The following is a 15,365-nucleotide window of genomic DNA, read 5'->3' on the forward strand; positions in this document are numbered from 1 at the left end:
CCAAGTGATAGTTGGAGTGTCACTAACTGTGTGGTGCCTCTTCAGTTTTGTAAGGTTGAAACAGTGGACGAAATCTGGTTTAATGAGTGCACTCTCTTAGAAAGTGTGTGCATTCAGCTGTTTTCTTGGTCTAACTGGATTATTCTTTCTGCAGCACCTTTTTCTGAATTGTTAATTAATTCATTATAAATAGTGTATATTCCTGTGGTGAGGAAACATTTATTTTCTTATAGAACATGGTCAGAAATAAATCAGAAAAAATCCATATTTTCCCTAATTAAGTAAAAGGGTTCCTTTACAGCTATCATTGGCACAGCTTACTTACACTGTATGTGGTAACTATTACAGGTGTGTGTGCATGATAACACTGATCTGGATGATTAAATTTAGCTCCTGGAGTGTTGGAAAGAAAATGGTGCATGTAGCTGTCAGAATCATGAGGCCATACGTCTATTCTTTAATAGTCAATTGAGTGGGATTATAGGTTCCATTTTGTATCATCTCATTTATGTGTTAGAAAGACATATTCATTTGGAGATGCCAATTATTCAACATGGTCAAGTCGACTTTGGTAAAGACAAAAAAAAGGTTTCCTCACATTCCTCATTGCTCCACATCCCAGACAGGTGGTCTGTTGGATAGTTTTGTTTAGAAAGATTGTTTCTTCCTGAATCATTATGGCCAAAAATGAGGCATTTTTGCATTAGATCTGCCTGCAAAAAAGTGGTTCCCCAAATTCTTTTTTTATCATCATTTACTTTCAAGACTCACATCATTGAATAACCAGATTTTGACTATACTCAGTTGAGTAAATCAGCTTGTTGGTAGTGATTATATTTTTTGGAAGATGTTGTGGTCTCTGTGTGAAATGGTAGGCTGATGGATGTGATCGGTCAACACTCTGAAAATAGGGAGATTTCTTTAAGAAATTAGAATGACTATCAGGAAGCAGGGCCTCACAATGTTCCTATTATGTGCATTTGTGAATTACTCTAGGATAGATAACCTACGTGTGAAATAATGTGTGTGATAGTCATAACAATCAATTTCCTTATAATTAGCTGAATTGAAATAAGAATCTTTATTATTCGAAGAAGCTTATGCCTGTAAATCAGAAATCATTCTTTTAACAGTCTCAATGTGCCAATCATCTCATATAGAAATGGAAATTATCACATCATTCATTGAAACTTTTATCACATAAGGTAATAGGAATATTTAAGAGTGTTCCATAATCTGTAACGGAATCTTTTCCCATACTATTCCCTGGGCCACAGGATAAGCTGCAATGTTTGCAATGGTAAAACATCTTTGGGCTCCGAGAGATAAAGAGTGAGGCTACTGTCCTTATAGGGATAAAAAGTCCATTAAACAATGAGTATCATTATCAACCACAAAAGGAGAATAACATTTCCCAAAGCGATCCAGCCGTAGGACCACAGTAAAATCAAAAACTTGTCCCAAAACTATTAACAAATGCAAAGCAGTCTTTGGTGGTAAGAGAATGTATAAAGGGTTGAAAATCTGTGAAATATCCAGAGTCATTTAAAATATTATTGGTCCCTTGAGACTCTTGAAAGGGTACCATCTCAAATGATGTAGCATCAGGTTGAATTTCATAGAAAACGATGGAATTAGGGTAGACAGTCACCACTGTCATGTTGTCAGCATTAGCTGTGTTTGTTGAACTTAATGTTTTGCGTAGAGGGTTGCACTCAATTATCGCCAGCCGGGAAATCAAGCCAGTCATGTTAATGTTTTGTCCATGGAATAAGGCCTTCAGAGTAGGAAGAGGCTGTGAGGCACTACTCTGAACCTTTCTTGGTGCCTTCCAGTGGTCTGCTGTAGAGAACTGGCCAAACAGTGTTTTTTAACGTGATCAATAGACGCTTGTCTGGTTTTTCTTGATCCAGGCAAAGGAGGCAGTATAACAGTTCTGTTACATTTTTCCCCCAAGAACAGAGACAGGTGGTCTGTAGAATAGTTCAAAAGCTTGCTTGCCATGGAGGTTTTCATGAACTAAGGGGCATATTACCAAGGAATAGCGATATTTATCGCAAAAAGCGCTTAGCACATTTTTTTTATCGCTGCATATCGCTGGATATGTTAGCAGAGAAAACATGCTATTAGCAACGTTTTTCTCCATTGTGCTAAAATATCCAGTGATAGCGGTGAAATGTGTGAATATCGCTGAGAATACAGCGATATTCACGCATTAGCGACAAAATGCTCTTAGCCATGCTATCCACCTCCCATTGGATAACATGGCTAAGAACTGGTCTGGGCAGGTGTTAGTATTTAGAGATCTTCGCGCGAATATTTCCATCGCTACGCCTGCCTTGCTAATAGGCGATAGCGACGTTAGCGACTGCTTTCAGTCGCTAACTGGTTGGGTACGCCCACTTTGCATGCCGTTAGCGATAAACATCGCTGACATGTAAAGCGGGCCCCAAACCGCTCGCTATCGCCTAAAAGCTGTCGCTAACATCAGTTAGCGACAGCTTCCTAATAGGGCAATAGAATTATCGCCACTTAGCGGCTGAAAATGGCCGCTAAAGCGGCGATAATTGCCTCTCGCCCTGCTTGGTAATGTGCCCCTAAGTCCATAACTTTGGCGAACCGACTCATCTAGGCAATTTATTTAATTCTCGCAGATTGTGGTACGAGCTACGACCTGAACTTAGCTCCCGGCAGGCATCGCCTGTTGAAAAATTCCACTGGCGCTCTCTGCAATGCTGTTCGGTTCAGCTTTGAATGGGCTGCCTAATTGCAGATAAACTCTCAGAGCAGACATTGAATCCATGTAAGCCTTAGAGGCAAATGCAGGACCGTTATCTGAATAAAATGAATGAACTGCCCCCATTGACACTAGAAACTGCAAATCTTTCACTACTGCTGAAGAGCTTTCTTCTGGGGCCAAACCTATAGGAATTCAGAACATAAATCACTCGCTACCAACATATACTTGAATGGGTTAGCTGGATTGATGGGACCGATGTGGTCAAATAAATTACCCAGAAGGGGCTATTCGAAATCATGAGGAGAATTGGCAAGAGTATTTTTACAGTGGAGTGTTTAATCTTTTAACAAATGTCATACTGTCTAACATAGTCCATAGTATGTTTATATAAACTGGGCTACCAGTAGCGTTGCTGTACCATTATTAAAGTTGCTTTAATTACTGCATGTGCAGAAGCCCCCCCCCCTTATGTGCTTCTTTGATGAAAGCTAAACTAGACAGACTACTAGGTATTATTACGTCTCCCACTGCTGGTAATATGAGCACAGAAATGTTATCTGAATTGAGGGTGTAGGAGTATTTGAGAGTAAAACCTTTAGGACACGTCCCTGCTTGCTTGGTTGCCTTTATGGCTGTTCAATATCTGTGTTGATCTTTGTTTAAGATCTGGTTAAGACTGCTACTCCGACGGTCTGAAATGCAGCTTTTGCGACTAGGTCAGCTGCACGGTTTCCTTTAGCGTGAAAGCCCTCACACTGATGGCCTCAATGGTGCCTTACATGGAGAAATGGAAGCTTGTCTTGTAAGATAGCTACCTTCCCCAGAGCTGTTTATTCTTTATAGGTTTTCCCTTTGAATCCTTGATTCCATTCAACCACTAATGCTGGAAATCAACATTGTAACCCTGCACACAAAAGGATGAATTGGACACAATAATTGTGGGAACAGATGAGTCAGCCTTTTGAATGCAAGTAACAGGGCATGTAATTCTGAATGTTGTGCAGTGCTATCACCTATGATTTTAGTGTGAGTGTGCTGTGGGATGAACTCATCATCATGCACTACAGCTTGTAGAGCCGCACAGGCTGTGAAGTTTTGTACTTCATACCTAATGCAGGTTGGGCAGAACCATCATTATAGCATATGCTCTGGTAAGACTCAATGGGTAAAGTAGCAGGAGTCAGAATAACATCTTGTGCATGTAGAAGGAAAGCTTGTGTGCAAAGAGTTGGATCATATTGAAACTTTACATCCACTGTACCCATCTCTTGTATATGGCCTGAGCATTAGGAATGCTTGCCTTGGTGGCTGCTTCTAGGGCTGGTACGGGAGAAAAAACAAAGATATGTTTTCCCTCCTTCAAAATAGATGTTTGCATAGCTGCAAGGATTTTTTCAATAGAAGCAAAACAAGCTTTGCTAAGGAATACAACTGAAACTTGTACGCAGTAGGGATGATAAAACGTATATGCTTTTGCACCAAGTGCAGGTTGAGGGCAAAGTCCTTGGAATCCATTCTAGAAGATATCACACATACAGTGGGGCACATGCATCAACCTATTTAGGAAGTGCAAACGGTGCGAATCGGTAAATTCGGCCGTTTGCACTTCCTAAATACGTTTTTGGGATGCATGAAAAAATTTTTCAAAATTCGCTTTTTTTGCATTTCCTAAAAATGCAAATGCAATTAAGGAATCGCATTTGTGCGATTCCTTAAATGCAATGCATCATTTTTTTTAAAAATGCGAATTTTGAAATAGGAAGTGCAAATTAACACGAGGTTGACCCTCGTGTTAATTTGCGAAATTCTTTAAAAAAGCACAAAAATGCATTTTTGAAAGTGTCATGTTACAGACACACATGTCCTTAGGACATGTGTGTGTGAAACATGCACTTTAAAATACATTTCAGGGGTGCAGGGGGAGGGTCCTTTGGACCCCCCTCTGCACCCTTGCAATGCATCAACAAATTGCGATTTCCTAAAAAAAGAAATGCAAAACGACATTGATTCCTATGGGCCCCTAGGCCCATAGGAATCAATGTAATGCCATTCCTTAATTGCGATTCGCAATTAAGGAATCGCAAATTCCGAAATTTAAGAAATCCTAAAAAAATGTAGGATTGTTTGATGCATAGGATTTTGCAATTCCTAAATAGCGATTCCTTAATTTTCGCTATTTAGGAAATGCAAAATCCTAGATTGATGCATGTGCCCCATAATGTTTTAACTTGTAAAAGCATTTCAGCGTTGATGATTTTTTAAAGATGATTTTGTTATAATAAAATATACATGTTTCAGTTTGTTCTGTGTGGGAATGCAAGGACAGATTATAGCAATGAGAAAGTCACATTATTTAAGTTTACACCTCTGGTCTCACTAACTTGGTATTGAAATAAGCAGTCTATATTTCCAAATTATATTCTGTGACATCCTTGCTACATGCTGTGATGAGGAGACCCGTGAAAGTACTATACAGTTTGGTGAAAAGATCTATATAACAAACATTGATTTGTAGGACCTATTGCTGATCTTTGTACAACTGTGAAGAATATTCATACTGACCCTGTGAATCTACACAGTGAAAAAAACTGATAATTTGAGGATTTTGCATGATAGAGATGACAATGCCTGTACTCAGTCAGCGAGTTAATATTTAATTTATGTGTAGAGAGCATTAGAAATTAGAAAGACAATGGAGGAACTGCTGCTCAAGTAAAGACGGGTCCGTGGACACTTGCCTGAGGAAACTGATTAAGCGCCTGTATTTTGGGACGACCCCCGTGCCTGGCTGCTTCCATCTGCTGGTTCCTCCCTGCCGAGACGCTAGGAACAACAGCGTCGCAGGTTGAAGGAACTAGCCTTCCCAGAGGGCACCGCTATCGCGCATAGGAGCGCGTCATCACCCAGCGCCAGGCGGCGCTACAAAGCGGGACTCCGCCCGACCAGAGGGGCGAACTGCTGCTCAAGTAAAGACGGGTCCGTGGACACTTGCCTGAGGAAACTGATTAAGCGCCTGTATTTTGGGACGACCCCCGTGCCTGGCTGCTTCCATCTGCTGGTTCCTCCCTGCCGAGACGCTAGGAACAACAGCGTCGCAGGTTGAAGGAACTAGCCTTCCCAGAGGGCACCGCTATCGCGCATAGGAGCGCGTCATCACCCAGCGCCAGGCGGCGCTACAAAGCGGGACTCCGCCCGACCAGAGGGGCGAACTGCTGCTCAAGTAAAGACGGGTCCGTGGACACTTGCCTGAGGAAACTGATTAAGCGCCTGTATTTTGGGACGACCCCCGTGCCTGGCTGCTTCCATCTGCTGGTTCCTCCCTGCCGAGACGCTAGGAACAACAGCGTCGCAGGTTGAAGGAACTAGCCTTCCCAGAGGGCACCGCTATCGCGCATAGGAGCGCGTCATCACCCAGCGCCAGGCGGCGCTACAAAGCGGGACTCCGCCCGACCAGAGGGGCGAACTGCTGCTCAAGTAAAGACGGGTCCGTGGACACTTGCCTGAGGAAACTGATTAAGCGCCTGTATTTTGGGACGACCCCCGTGCCTGGCTGCTTCCATCTGCTGGTTCCTCCCTGCCGAGACGCTAGGAACAACAGCGTCGCAGGTTGAAGGAACTAGCCTTCCCAGAGGGCACCACTATCGCGCATAGGAGCGCGTCATAACCCAGCGCCAGGCGGCGCTACAAAGCGGGACTCCGCCCGACCAGAGGGGCGAACTGCTGCTCAAGTAAAGACGGGTCCGTGGACACTTGCCTGAGGAAACTGATTAAGCGCCTGTATTTTGGGACGACCCCCGTGCCTGGCTGCTTCCATCTGCTGGTTCCTCCCTGCCGAGACGCTAGGAACAACAGCGTCGCAGGTTGAAGGAACTAGCCTTCCCAGAGGGCACCACTATCGCGCATAGGAGCGCGTCATCACCCAGCGCCAGGCGGCGCTACAAAGCGGGACTCCGCCCGACCAGAGGGGCGAACTGCTGCTCAAGTAAAGACGGGTCCGTGGACACTTGCCTGAGGAAACTGATTAAGCGCCTGTATTTTGGGACGACCCCCGTGCCTGGCTGCTTTCATCTGCTGGTTCCTCCCTGCCGAGACGCTAGGAACAACAGCGTCGCAGGTTGAAGGAACTAGCCTTCCCAGAGGGCACCACTATCGCGCATAGGAGCGCGTCATCACCCAGCGCCAGGCGGCGCTACAAAGCGGGACTCCGCCCGCAAGGCGGGACGTGAGCGGGACGCCCGGGGCTAAGCCCGGGCAAAGGGCGGGCCCTCTGAGGCCGTCCGAGGACGATGGAGGACGGGACGGGCCACCCTACTGAGTCCCACGCATTCAGAACACTCCGGAAGTAAGTCCTCTACACACACTGCCCCTACTAGGCGATTAACTGTCACACATACTGCCATGTCCACAAGGGGCAGTCGCAGTAAGACTGCTGCAGGAGCAGGGAAAGTCACTGGCCCAATTGATAACTTCATCTTCAGGGCCAACGAAGCGATCGACCAGGGAATATCACTATTGGAACGTAGAGTCTCCCTGGAACTGGCCCAAGCCAAACGTTCTTCTCTGGGTCTCCTTGCCACAGCAAATACACCCAATAGGAACAACCCTTCTGATGGTGCCTCTGTAGTCAGTGCTAGTGCAGAGATCCACACCATGCCTAACACTGTGGATTTATCAGTAACACAATTTCTCTCAGACTCATTACGGAGTTTGGAGAAATCTCCCAATCTAGATGTCACGGATAACTTTAACACACAACTAGATCTCGTCACAAACTCTATTCCAGCAATGAGTCTCCCTGAGAGCTCGCACATAACATCTATTGTAGAGTCCCAATCACCTCCTATTCCGACAACAGACATCACACATGCCCTTGCTACCGACCCGATCCTGATTATAGATCCTGATCTGATGGCTACTAATTCATCCCCTCCCAGAGATTCCGCTACCACACATACATTTGAGGACTCAACCCCTACTTCAAGAGTACTGCGAGGTCTAAGGGAGGGAGCCATACAGAAACAGAAACAGCCCCAAGGTTTAAATACATCTATACCCAATGGAAACCCTCTACCCCAGAGAAAGCAGGGGAAAAGCCTACCTAACAACTCTAAAAAGGCTAACAAGAAATCTAATACAGGGTTAGGTCATAAAGGAGACTCGCCCATCATGGAGTCATCATGTAAAGATTGCTCCTCAACAAACCAACTTATAACGAAGGTTGGGGAAATTATAAGTGTCCATCTTGCCACCATAGAAAAGAGACTAGGGAACATAGAAAAACAACTAAATGAACTAAGTGCCCTAGTCAAAAGCCCATCCCCTAAAGGTATACCAACTTCAGTGGCGGCCAAACCACATATTCAACAACCTTTGGGACAACCCGCTAAAAAAACAGTCGCAGCCCCTAGTAATACACTTAAGCCAACCTTACCTTCAAAGGGAGTTATGAAGAAACCGAACCCACCCACCTTAAACACAGACCTACAGGGGAAACAATCCAACCCGACACAACCAAAGGGGGTTATCAGTAGCAATCATAAGGACAGGAACAAAGGAAATCAAGGAAGATTTCCTGCTAATCTGCCCCCTGGATCAAGTCCATATGTAGTGGTGATGACGGGAGTCCCCGAGATAGCAGACAGTACTGAAGAACCTACCTGGTCTCTACTAAACAAAGTCAGTTATTGGCTAAACAATAACAGACCCTTACCCCCATACTGCAGGAGTAAAATCCTAACAGTTAGAAGAGTACCGTGGGTGGGCCGCGAAACACAGAAAACACATGGCGACTGTGTGATTGTTAACTTTGATGACCCACGCACGGTAGAACACATTTGTTCATGGAGAAGTGAGGGGTACAGTGAAGGGATAGAAACAAGGCACCTTTCTTTCTTCTACCCATCTAGGAATTCTGATAGGTTCAACCAGTACGACCATGCCTTTGAGGGAGACTGGCACCAGGTGGGGCAAAAAGACGTGGGAAACAACTGGGGTGAGTGGGGGCGAGATAACCATAGATATCCTCAAAGAAATATAATAAGTAGAGATGCTTACTGGGGAATACCAGTTTTCAATAGATTCAGCAGCCTTGAGATGGTTGATTGACTCCCACCATCATCTCGGTCACTGTACACTGAACTGGAGGGAACAAAACAGGGTTCTCCCATTGACTCTACTAAAAACATAGATGTGTACGATAAGGAGAGACCAAGCACACAACTGGCCCCAAATTGTTTGAGGTTGTCACTAGCAAAAGAAGACCAAGTAGTTGGTAACACTAAAGGGCCTGTAACATCCAACCCTCCAGATCCCTACCCTCATAAAAACCCTAACAGCGTATTAAAGATCATCAGCTGGAATGTAGCCGGACTCCAACAATGGGTGTTGGACCAGGAATGGTTAAAATTCATATCCAACAGAGACATAATAATGTTACAAGAGACATGGGCTACTTCTGAAACAGTTATAGAGGGTTTTGAATGTCACAGCATTAGCGCACAGAAGTCAGTCTTTGGACGCCCCGTGGGAGGTCTGCTGATTGGATTCAGGATAACTCTAGGGGGGGCCATCCAATCAATACCAACCAAAAGCCCAAACATTCAAATAATCGAGTTTACATGTAGGTCACCGTTATATTTGATTAACTTCTACAATAACGATTTTCACTCGACCCCTAACAGGAACTACATAGAGCTATTCGAGAATATCACAAGAATAACCGAATCAGCCAACAACCGTGCGAACAATAGGATTATCCTAGCTGGAGACTTTAATGCCAAACTGGCGGAAACCAAAGCAGGTGCAAATCAATCATATAGGGCCACCAAACGTGGGAATGAACTGAAAATTTTTATAAATACACACACCCTATTGAATATAATGGACACATGCAAAAATAGTGAAACTGCATATATCCCAACTTTCAGAGGGAGAGATTTTTCCAGCACAGTAGATTACATCTTCACGTCTGTGGAATTATTAGACAAAGTTACCCAGGCAGGAGTTGTAGAAACAGCCTTCGGAGACCATAATGCATTGGAAATTAGTTTAAGACTGGGCCCGATTCAAGCACCGCCCCGCACCTTGGGAGCAAGGGACATCGTGCCATCAACTGATAACTTAAGGCTAAAGTGGAAAGGGGTGGACTGCGGACGTATTATGAACATAATCATAAGCAACCACCAACCGATAGTTGACTCATGCTCAATTACTGATGGGAACCACCAAAGGATAGTCAAAGACTTTGTAAATCTGTGTCATGTTATTAAGACTCTCCTGACAGTCCCTTACAGGGAAAATAACGACGAGCCTAGGTGGTTCGACAGTTGCTGTTCAGCGGCAAATAAGGCTCTTCGTAGGGCGCTAAATTCTAAACCGAGGAGTCAAGTAGATGTACGGTCCGCCAGGCAAGCCTACAAAACAGCTATAGGGACAAGGAAGGCCTCCATGGTAGAGGAACATTGGAACGAACTAACTGTCTCTGCTGCTGTGGGAAATAGTGCAACCTTTTGGCCTGCTGTTAGGAAGATGCGGGACATGGGGAAACAGTTGTCACCAATTAGCTGCACCATCTCAAGCCAGCATTGGGAGCAACATTTCTCCAAAATATATGCCAACCCTACTGCTTCTACAGAAGATTACAACTATGGCAAACTGAGCCCATTGGATATAACCTTGGGGGAGGTCGTTTTGGCCATCAATCAAAGCCTCGGGAACAAGGCGCCAGGACCGGATGGCTTCCCAATTGACCTAATTAAACACAAACCAGAATTTTGGGGGTCTATTCTGGTCAATGTCTTCAACTGTCTACCTATGGGCGCCATCCCTGACACCTGGTCCACAAGCACAATAGTGCCTATCTACAAAAAAGGTGAAAGATCTGACCCTGCAAATTATAGGCCCATCTCACTCTTAGACAACACCCTGAAAATTCTGGGCCGGGTGCTGTACAACAGAGTGAACGATTGGGCCGAAGAAACAGGGGTGCTGGACAGATGTCAAATGGGCTTCAGAAGCAAGGTCGGGACAACAGAACAATGCCTGAATCTTAATCTTATAATAGGCAAATACACCATAGCCAGGGCTTCTCCTATTTACCTAGCTTTTATGGACTTGTCGTCCGCATTTGACCTAGTGAATAGGTCGAAATTGTGGGCGACACTTCTCTCCTATGGCCTTGATGAATCCTTGGTACATTTCCTAGCTTACCTACACGCGGACACTAAAGCCCAGGTAAGAATTGGCTTGGAGGGTGAGATCTCAGGGGCAATCAAGGTAGAAAGAGGCGTCCGACAGGGGTGCGTTTTAGCACCCCTGCTGTTTATCATCTACATAAACGGACTGAGCGATTCCCTGAAAAAGACGACAACTGATGTCCTGAAAATCCAAGGGAATTTGTTACCCGCACTCCTGTATGCCGACGATGCGGTGATTATGGGCTTAACACCGAATGCCCTACGTGCCCTGGTCAAGAGCTTTGCACATTTTATGGGGAACTTGGATTTGAAAGTGAATTTTAAAAAATCGTTTATTATGACCTGTGGGCCAGGGGCCAAACAACTTAACTCCATTTCGATTGGTCAAGAGAAGCTGCACTCTACCAAATCATTTCCCTACCTAGGTATGGTCTTTGCTGCGAACGGCCTGTGGAGTGGGCATCTTGCCCACGCCACAGGCAAGTTCTCAAAGGCCATAAACTCAATCCTTGCCTTGCCACGGCCAAAGAGGTCAGAAACAACTAAGGCAATTGTGAAAATATACAGACTGCAATGTGTCCCGGTAGCAACCTATGGCGCCGAGATTTGGGGGATAGTGAAACCATCTAGCCTGCAGACAGAAGAAAACCGGTTATGTAGAAAACTGCTTGGAGCCCCAATCTCTTCATCCGGGTACATTTGCCATGCTGAACTTAATTTGCCTTACATAACTGATTTTATTGCCACGCGACCTGCATTATTTTGGCTGGCCATTTGGGCCAACGACCGTGCTACTCCAACACAGGATATTGTGTCTGAATGTCTAGCCTGTGACAAAGGCATGAGCATCCCGTGGCTCCAGGCGACAAAGGAAAGCCTAGACAGCATTGGCAAAATCCATCTTTTTAACGACCCATCCCAGATTAAGAGCACAGATAAAAAGGATACACAAATTGAACTCTACGCCCTCTTTAGGGAAAAGAGGTTAGAGATAGAATTGCAAAAACAAACTGTCAAATCATATGTGAATAACATAAACAATGACTTATCTCCACAACAAATCCCTTTATATCTAAGACTTCCTATGACCAACTGGGAAAGGTCGTTATTATATCGCTTAAGAGCTGGAATCATAAAATACTCACTTTGTTTTCCAATGGGCCACAGCACGATGAATTCTGGAAATGAGTTACGCCCTTGCCCTTGCGATGGACACAGCAGACAAAATGACTTACACTTCTTTTTTCATTGTAAATTTTTTATGAAATACATCAAGTGGTTTTTAGTTCCATATTTTAAAAAACAAAGACCAGTTTCCCTGACTCAATCGTATCTCATGCTTTTAAAATTAGAAAATGATGAACTGATCTTTCGTGTAAGCTCATTTCTGAAAGTCATCTTCTTTGCACGAAAATCAATGGAATCTCCCTGAAATGCTCATGTGCTTTAAAGTCCCCTCTGCAATAGCACTTTAGTAAATTGGAATGCACTTTAATAATTGAATCACATTGATTGTTTACATTAATGCTTGGAAAACAACTGCAGTTTTTAACTATTTGTGGAAATTGCGTAATTATTTTAAAATGTACTTTTATGTAAATGTGTGACTTTTATGGATTTCTTGCAATCCGAATAAAGTATTTTTGAATTGAAATTGAATTGACAATGGAGGAAAAACTATGATCCCACCATCAAAAGCCAATACAAGCTGGCTATTAGACAGTTCCATAAAGAGATCATCCATGCCCAAGCCAAATATTTTGAAGGAAAAATATATTCAGCATGTAACTCCTCAAGAGAGCTATTTAAGGTAGTGCCCTTCTTAACCTCCACTGATCAGGAAACAACCAAGCACTCCTCATTCAAAGAGAGATGTAATCGGATGGTGAAATTCCTCAAAAATAAGGTGTAAATAATATATAATGTCCTGCAAAGAAAAGGTAATCCAAACAACACTGATGTTCACCTTAGTATCGAAGATAAAATGAGAATTAAAAAGGGACTAAGGGCTAGATGTAGGTAATCTCATGTTACTGATTCCTAAATACGGAATTTTACCGATTCGGTATTTAGGAATGGGTAAATAGGATGTGGGTAATAAATCGGTAAAATTTACTGATTCTGTAATATTTCTTATTACCGGTTCGGTAATATCGATTCGGTAATAAGAAATACCTTCCCAATCATTCCTACGGGCCTGAAGGCCATTCACTATTACCGATTCGGGAAGCCATTCACTATTACCGATTCGGTATTTACCAAATCTGTAACAGTGGGAGCATATATTCAAGTGTGGCAGGGTGTCACATTGACACCCTGTTACACCCCTGAATCATGCATGTGTGCACATGCGGCGCACATACATGCCCCGAGGGCATGTATGTCTGCCACTTGGCACCTTGAAAAAAGCTAATTATTGCTTTTTTAAAGGTATTCGGTATTAACCACCAACTTGGAGTTGGTGGTAAATAACGAATCCTTAAAGCAAAAATGCACTCACTTGAGTGCTACCTACATAGGTTTTAAGGATTCGGTAATTTACTGAGTCCTTAAAATAAGGAATCAGTATTTTACCGAATCCTTAAAATAAGGAATCAGGTAAATTACTGAATCCTTAAAACAAGCCTCCTACAATAGAAAGGGCTAAATACCAGTTGGTAACGGGAAAATTACAGATTTTCGGCCGTTACCAACCGGTATTTAGCGACCTACATTTGGCCCTAGATCACTTCACAGATCTAAGTGAAGAAGATGACCTCCATCCTGCAGAAGATTAAATCTGGTTCTCCACAAGATCCGATTCCACCAGACATCTTGCTGCAGGTAGGTAAAAGATATAGGTCTACCACTGCAGCACTCATATCACTCTCTCTTACACAAGGGATTATCCCCAAAACCTGGAAACACACCATAATCCATCCACTGCTGAAAACGCCCCATTTAGACCCGGCAGCGCCAGGGAATTATCAACCAATCTCACTTTTGCCACTGTGAGGCAAAATAACTGAAAACACATCAATCAGACCCCCTCCCATTATCTAGAAGAGAATCAGGTGTTGCATACCACTCACATGTGTTTCCGACTGAAACAAAGCACAGAGTCAGCCCTGTTGGTGGTCACAGAGGAACTAAAGGGAATCCTAGACAGGGGGTGCACAGCAGCTATCCTGCTTCTGGATCTTAGCACTGCGTTTGATACAGTGGATCACAATATCATGATACGCAGGCTAAAGGACGCGGGTATTACAGGTTCTGTGCTAAAGTGGATAACCTCCTTTCTAGAAGATAGATCCTTCCAATTACTGGAAGGTGAGCACCTATCTGACACCCTCCAAATCTCGTGCGGAGTCCCACAGGGATCTGCATTAAGCCCGACACTATTTAACCTGTATGTGCAACCACTAGCAGAGATAGTGCAAGAATCTGGATTATCCATACTGTCATATGCAGATGACACCCAGCTGATACTATCAGTGATGGAAGGCCCCCAATCAATACACAACAACCTGGCACCGTGCACGGTACAAGTAGTATATTGCATGAATAAGTGTAGCCTAAAGCTGAATGGATGAAAAAGAGGGCTCATGTTCTTGGGCAATAAGGCGGTCTCAAGAACCATTATCAGCTGGCCTCCAGAATTGGGAAAACCCCCTGTCCCAAAGAACGCTGTTAAAAATCTGGGAATATGGCTAGACGAAAGTCTGTCCATAGAAACTCACGCCAAGAAACTATCAGGTGTATGCTTTGGACTTCTGCGCATGCTCCGGATGATCCTTCCTCTTATTCCTGAACATACTCGCAGAACCATGGTCCAGGTCCTAGTGGTGTCGCAGCTGGATTATGTTAACTCTGTATCGTGGTGCACCAAAATACGATATTGATGCACATCCCAAGACAAAAGTCAGATAAGGCAGCCCTGAAGATATTACACTGGATCTCTATCCAGGCAAGGGTCGAGTTCAAGTCACTATGTATTGCCCATTGAGCTATGAATGACAAAAGTCCGGCCTTAATCGAAGAGCTTGTAACACACTATAACCCAGGCAGACCCCTGAGATCCTCTGCAGATCTACTCATGAAATAGACTAGGATAAAGATATTTAGGTGGGGAGGTAGATCCTTCTTGCAACCAGCTCCTAGCCTGTGGAACGCCCTGCCTATGGAACTGCGTCTGTTGACTGACGAATTGGCAGTCAGGAAAAGACTTAAAAATTGGCTCTTCCTTGAATATCCTTGCACCCGTAATGACAACTTTCTCCTAGCACTGGGAAGCCTTTGGGCAGCCATGCGCTGTACAAATCCATATACAGAGCTGAACATAGGCCCAGTGGGGAGGACCCTTACCTTGTACGTGTTGTTATTGTTAGACTGAATCCCGAGTAATAATCAATATGCAGTTCATACCATTGTTAATACTAAGGAGTGACAGT

The 15,365-nt window shown here is 44.1% G+C and overlaps 1 protein-coding gene across 1 annotated transcript in view; it reads left to right on the plus strand.

Annotated features, from left to right (window-relative positions):
• The window catches only part of LOC147710102 (uncharacterized), a 671,165-nt gene that overhangs the window by 44,437 nt on the left and 611,363 nt on the right, over positions 1–15,365 (plus strand). The window lies entirely within an intron of this gene.

This window comes from Lissotriton vulgaris, chromosome 5, assembly GCF_964263255.1.
Source record: "Lissotriton vulgaris chromosome 5, aLisVul1.2, whole genome shotgun sequence".
NCBI lineage: Eukaryota > Metazoa > Chordata > Amphibia > Caudata > Salamandridae > Lissotriton > Lissotriton vulgaris.